Here is a 7051-nt window from a genome sequence, read left to right as displayed (position 1 = left end):
ACAGTATGTTCTTGAGAATTGACCAAAAAAAAAAAAAAGAAAAGCTGGGGAAATTGTACCTTTCAGTTTCTATCACCAATGCTTCTTATGAAACATATGATGCAAAAAAAAAACTTGCCAGACTTTTGCCAGATGTTTCAATGTCAGTATCCTCACCACCAACTGCATCTCAGTCAGACCCAGTGACGGCTCAGTTTGTGTGAACTTTTGTTGTAGGCCAATAGTTCAAAGCCACAGCTGTTTATTTTAAACTCCACTGGAATTATTAAAAGTGGAAGAATGTGTCTATGATAATGTACAAGACAAACATTTCCATTTAATATAATGTTGCAGCACCTTTGATTTGAACATTTCACTCGGTGTAAACACATGCTGTAGCTGCAGTACAGTGTGAGTGCAAGTAGATAATATATGCTCATTGTTTCCCAGTTTTTTCAAATAAAATAAAAACTTTAAGGTACATTAAGGTAACAATCAATAATTTAAGAGGTAATGTTTGCAAAATGTTCATCCATGTCAAATCAATTGATCCCACATCGTTACTCCATCTAATCCACATGGATGTGTTGCCTGGGAGGAAGAAGTGTGTCAGAGTCAATTATAAAGGGACAGTCTTTCATTCATATCATGAGGTTGAGTGTTAGTTTGTGTTAGATGAAGAGATGGCTCACTGTGTTTTTGCTTTGATTTCATTTTAAGGAAGCTACATTGGAAATCCCCACTGTAGCCCATGATTGCATAAAGACTTGTTTCCTCCATTTAAAAGTTTTACAAAATCTACATTTGTGTTAATTTTTGGTCCGATGAATTGATGAGAACTGAGTGTAAAACATTAAGACTCAAGTCAAGCTGTCTACCATTTGCAGTGGAATTTTGCACACAGGAATTTCTAAGCCAAATACTGTGATAGCAGGTTGCTTAGATCCCGAGTCAATATAGTGTAAATATCCATCAGGCTGTACAGTACAAGACTTATCAGTTAAAGCAAAGCAAATAGAGCAGGTAGCAGGTGTGCTTTTCTCCATCGCTGCCTTTGTCTCTGCCACCTCCATGATTTCAATGGTGCTGTTTGAATGTGTAAGACCATTCATTTGAACAGTGTGGGTGTTTTGGTGCGTGATACCACAACACTGTACCCCATATTGTTCAGACTCTCATCACCTGAGCAGACATCCTGTGCTCTAGATTGGTCTCCATGGTGACAACACATCAGTTATGTCAATGCACAAAGATCCAGTGGTAAACACATTGTAAATCTTTGGCCATGTGGAGAATATGAGTGTGTGTGATCATCCAGTGAAGCTACGACACCACTGTCTGTCAACTGTCTAATCTGTTTGAGTGTACAAGCGTACAAGCTCAGGAGTGGTATATTTACAGAGGATCAATAAAAAGAAAAAGATTTTCCAAGGTTACTAAGTAAGACACAAAATACAAATGTTTTAATATTTCTGAACATACAAAGCAGCTTAATTACTAAGGATGCTGCCACATTGATCAAAGGTCTCTGAGAAGCAAGCTTATTAAGACTTACTATGTATATCAAGCATGACTTCACTTCTTCTCTATTGTAACCAGTGTGTTTATTTCTATATTGTAAAATCAGCATTTTGGAGAATATAGCAACAAAAGTTCAAACCTGTCCCTCTAAATCCGTCCTCCAAAGCAAAACGGTAATTTAACACCCAACCCACCTAAAGGCAGGGATGAACCCACATATTATGACAGATTTTAGGTAATCAGATAGTTAGTTTCAGAGGACGAGGAACGGAACAGAGGAAGTGAAACCACACAGATACAGTTACTTCATCAGATCATCAGACCACCACCTCCAGTTCTGTCAGTCAACTCTTTTCATATTGAAGTGTTACTGACCATATCTTCTCACTGTGTTCCAGAGACTTAACATACTGCCTGCTACAACTAGACCAGTGTCTTTCTATCATTGTTATTAATAACATTAATACATTTGACCAGCTTGTTTATAGAGGAATACACAGCTGTGGGTCATCCACATATAAATCATATGACATTACTGTATGTTTCATTATAATGCTGCCAATAGAGCTGTTGTAGTAGAGGTAGTGTAACCAAGTGCATTTACTCATGTATTATACTAACATGTTATATTTGACTTAAGTTTTTATGTACTTGTACTACATTCACCTGACATTTATTGTTAGTTATTAGCAGTGTTGGAGACTTAAACTACATGTAGTTGAACTACATAGCTTAACTACAATTTGCTGTAACTTGCTGCTAGTTAAACTACATTCCTATTTTGTGCTGCGTCAAATATTTCAACTACTTTTTGGGTCATTTTTTGTAGTTTAACTACTGAATTTACAAACTGCAATTTTGGCCAATAACATGAAATATTTTTTATAATAATATGAATTTTATTTTACCATTCTTGTGTTCCAGAACTCTCTTTGAAAAAAGGCATGAATCATGTCATGACATGCCAACATTGTTGTTCAAGACACACCGATCTACAATATGTTTTCCTTTTTGTGTTCTTTATGACATTTTTTGTTGACTGATTTACTAGTGGGTATTGGGTTAGGATTTTCATTTCCTCCAACATGTTTATAGATTACCCAACATGTCTATGGTGAACCTACAGTATGTTGACCAAAAATGTTTAGTTTCATATACACCACATGTTGATTTATTTAACACTGATTAAAATGAGTATAATGAGTATAAGTAGTTGCTAAAGCTACTTTTTTTTAGCTGTAGTTCTACAAACTACATTTCTCCAGGAGTAGAAATGTAGTTTTACAAACTACTGCCAGGCTGAACTACACATAGTTTTACAAGCTACGCTTACGAAGTAGCTTCCCCAACACTGGTTATTAGTATCTACTAGTTAGATTCATGATTATTTGCAAAACATATGATTAGCTTATAACATATTGTACATTGTTATATGCATAAAACCCAACTGTGTAAGAAGTCATTAAAATAAGCTTTTTACATTATGCTATCTGAGTACATACTCCACCACTGCTTGCTACACAGAAGCATGTATGAATTGAAATGAAATCACACATGTATTTTCATTTATTATCCTTATCATAAATCTTCATCCTACCTTATCTTATACCTTATCTTACAGTCGGTTGGAATTTCCCTCAATATACCATTGGTCTTCCTGTTTTCGTTGTTTCTTTGTAGTTATGATTGCATACTCTTATTTCTTCTTGAGCTCAAAGTCACTTGTGGCATGTAAATAAAGCTAACTGAATGACATTGTGTAAAAGATTTGTTTTATTTACATTATTTGGAATGTGCTCATGAGGCCTGCCCATTTGATATTGCAGTCTGTCTGAGGACCTGAAAGGATGGGTTTAAAATTCAGTCAGAAGCCCAAATTAACACGGAAACCTGTTTTCTTGCTGTAATGATTCCTCCTGTTCATACTGACCATTAGAAGATCCCTTCATAATGTACTTCTGTGTAAACATGGACTTAAAAGTAGATGTGAAGCTAATATGAAGCTTCAGCGTCTGAATGAGTCAAATCTTCATCTTCTATATTTCAATGTTAGTGTTTTTAGTGTCAAAGTCTTTTTGTTACTATACTTCCACCACAGCTCAACAGAAAACACTAAGCGGGAATCTGATGCTAAAAAGACTGTAAATGTGTCAGATATCACTTTATATGACATTAGAGGATTTTAACATATCAGTACATTGTAGATATACTTCTATAATGTTTGTACAGTTAATATGCACAAAATATTAAGGTTCTTGAAATTCAGTTCATATATAAGTTTACAATAATTGATTTAATTCATGATTGTAACCATTTCATGTCTCACACCACAGTTGTACAGGATTTTGTAACGTGTGAACAAGCAAAAAGCAGGAGAGGCTCTGCTTCTCCCTATTACTGCTAGGTTTCATATCCTGCAGGCGTTTCCACAACCACAGCATATGTGCTTAGGAAAATAATCATTCTGAATTTAGAGAACAGAAATTTGATAGATGAAATAGGGCTGTGCAATGACAGGATGTACTTGGGCTGTTTTTATGTATAGTATTTTTTGATTATCTTTTTTTTTCATTTTTATTTATTTCTATTTATTTTTTTTACTTTTATTTTTTATTTTTTATTATGAATGAATGATGCACTGACTGCTGAGCACTTTCAAATTTCATAGTACTTGTGACAATGACAATAAAGATCTATTCTATTCTTTGAATGTGTTTGCTGAGTCACTCAGTGAGTTGCAGGACCACAGGTAAGTTCCATGGTTCCTTCTTCTTCTTCATTACTTTCCTTTTTGTAAATTTTCCTAATGTAAATAACATTTCCCACATCAACACATCATAATCTGATCTCATGCTGGAATGAGGCCAGATCATTGCCATAGCAAAGAAGTCAATTTCAAAACTGTGAAAACTTGCCTTAAAGACTGTGTAAAGTGAATTCAGACATTTCCTTCTAAACACATTAAATAGGTCATAAATGTATTTCTAAAAAAGGTTTAAAAAGCATTTCAACCATTTAGATTTGAATTGTGGAGCTAGGTTTCACAAACTGTGTTTCAAGATTTCTGTGTTCAGGATTTAGTGGGTGGATCTGAAAATCACCACCGCGTTAACCTGCCCCTGCTGCTGTAGAGGTTGTTCTGGCAGTATTTTGTATCAAGAAGCACAAAGTCGTTTGTTTTCTTTCTCTAGTTTATTCAGTCGCCTGCAGACAGACTCCATGCTGTCTCCAACTGAGATGGCACGAGTGAGCCCAGAGCAGAGGAAATAGTCAGATTATATACAATACATTATCTTGTGAAAGGATGACCTTGTTCTACCATCAGAACACTGTAAGCACAATAGTCACGTCATAATGTGTGTACAAATAGGATAATGGTTAGTCAGTAGATTATAACATACATGATGTTCACTTAATCAGCATTTCATGTAACATAAGTGGTGTCATGGTCAGCAGATTATGACACCTAATCATATGACATAGTTACTCATTTGTATCAGAGAAGATGAATAATAAGAATTCCCATTACATTCCCCCATTTGAGCGTATTACGCTCACAAATTAACATTAATCATTGAAATTCAAAACTGATGATCAAAAAAAATATATAAACATATATTCCCAGGAAGTGCTCTTGATCAAGAAGCATTTCACAGTTAAATAAACAGTTCCTTGTTGTTGGGTGGGGTTTGTTGTCATGACAGATAGGTGAAGTCTCCTGTGTCATGTTCCAGAATCTAGCCGTTGATGCTGCACGTTGTAAATACATTCAGCACACTACTACTACTACAGTCTACGGTTAGCCAGTTAGCTGAGTTAGCAGCTGAGGTAGCCGCCGAGCTAGCAGTCGAGTTAGCCGCCGAGCTAACACTGAGTTAAAGCAGAGACATTATAATAAGAGGAGACATATCACTCCCATTGAAATGCATAGGGAAACTACGTAACGCCAAGATGGCCGGTGTTTGCACATGTCCCGCCTCTTCTGGTGCCGTTGCTCCAATCATTTTGCTGGTCCAACGCGGTCACGTTTTTGCGACACTTGGAAGTCATTTTCAACAGCGACATTTTAAAACACATGATCAGCAGTTTATACTACTTTGTGTACATATATTTTGTAATGCTTTATCCAAAATTGTGGCATGATCTGGGAAAGTTGACTGTGAGCAAACTCCTGTCTCTGCTGTGAGCGTAAGATGACGTCTTGCTGTCAGTGCCTGCTGTAAATGAAGACTGTCGTGAAGTATTGCGCATGCGCAGTTCAAGATGCCTGTAAGGAAAAAGGCTTCTAAAACGTTAATTTGATACCAAACCATCAAACCCTTTCAGCGATTATAGTTTGATTTTCATCGTGATTTCAAAACATATGTTTTTTATGTCCCTTAGACCTCGGAAAATGGAGATACAGCTCTCTCCCTATTCATTTAGATAGCCGGTTGGTCTTCCTATGGCCAAATAGCTGCCCGGAGGCGTGGCCAATTTTGCCGCCGAGTGAGATGACTTGCCTTAGAAGGACTTTGGTTAAAGCTCTCAGAAGTAGTCTCCATGTTTCTGGTAGAGGTGGTGACTTTGATTGACAGGTGACACTTGGTAGGGGGCGGGGTTTCAGCGAACTCGGCGGCCACGCCCACAGTGTTTGATAGCAGAGAAAAAGGCTGAATTTTACACAACTTTGAAGCCTAATTTCATATATTTGGCGATTTTTTTAATCATTCAAATTTCGCAGGGTGGTTAACAACACACTTTTCTGTGGTATGTCAAACTCAGAACACATATTTATTCTTACTTTACACAGACTTTAATGAATCTCAAAAATCACCTAATTTACCAAATAGCGTCATACAAAATGTTGCATATGGAATGGCAGTAACAGCTTGGCTATAGCAATAAACAGGGAAACAACATACTGTAGGCTAATGTAAGAATACATTTCTGTAAGACTCTGTACTCATGATGTTACTTCATTCAAAATCATGTTCAGGGGAGAATGTTCATCCACTGCTTGCTAATGTTGAATATTTTGGTGCCTTGCTTGGAGGCAGAGAGACAACAAATATCAATAATGTTTCCATATTGTATTTGTATAGTGATGCCATCAAATGAGTATGAGAAAAAGAAAAATTACAAGTATGGGTACAAAGTTAAGAGAAAGTACAACAAAAGTCTTGTAATCATAAACTACATACAATTAAATGTAGAAGAGAATACACAATATTGCCTGTGCAAATGTTCATAGCAGAAACATCATATTTCTGGATGAATAATTACTGTATATTCTGCTACTAACATGCATGGTTCTAAGAAAAAAAAAACAATGGTGTGTATGTGAAGGTGGGGTAGATCAGGAGACTAAACACGTCACTGCAGGACATTTCCGGGGCAGGGTGTGTCAAAGGCTGGGAGGATATATATGCAACATCAAACCTGGAGACTTTAACTTGAAGACAGTTTAAGTTTACTTGTAGAAAATCCAATGGATGATCATTTCCCACAGATGAAATACTTTTTTATCATCCACATAGCTTGCCTGCATTTCCAATTTGCAGACTCAGGT

Source organism: Scomber japonicus, chromosome 23 (assembly GCF_027409825.1).
Source record: "Scomber japonicus isolate fScoJap1 chromosome 23, fScoJap1.pri, whole genome shotgun sequence".
NCBI lineage: Eukaryota > Metazoa > Chordata > Actinopteri > Scombriformes > Scombridae > Scomber > Scomber japonicus.
Note: the sequence above shows the minus strand (reverse complement) of the source record.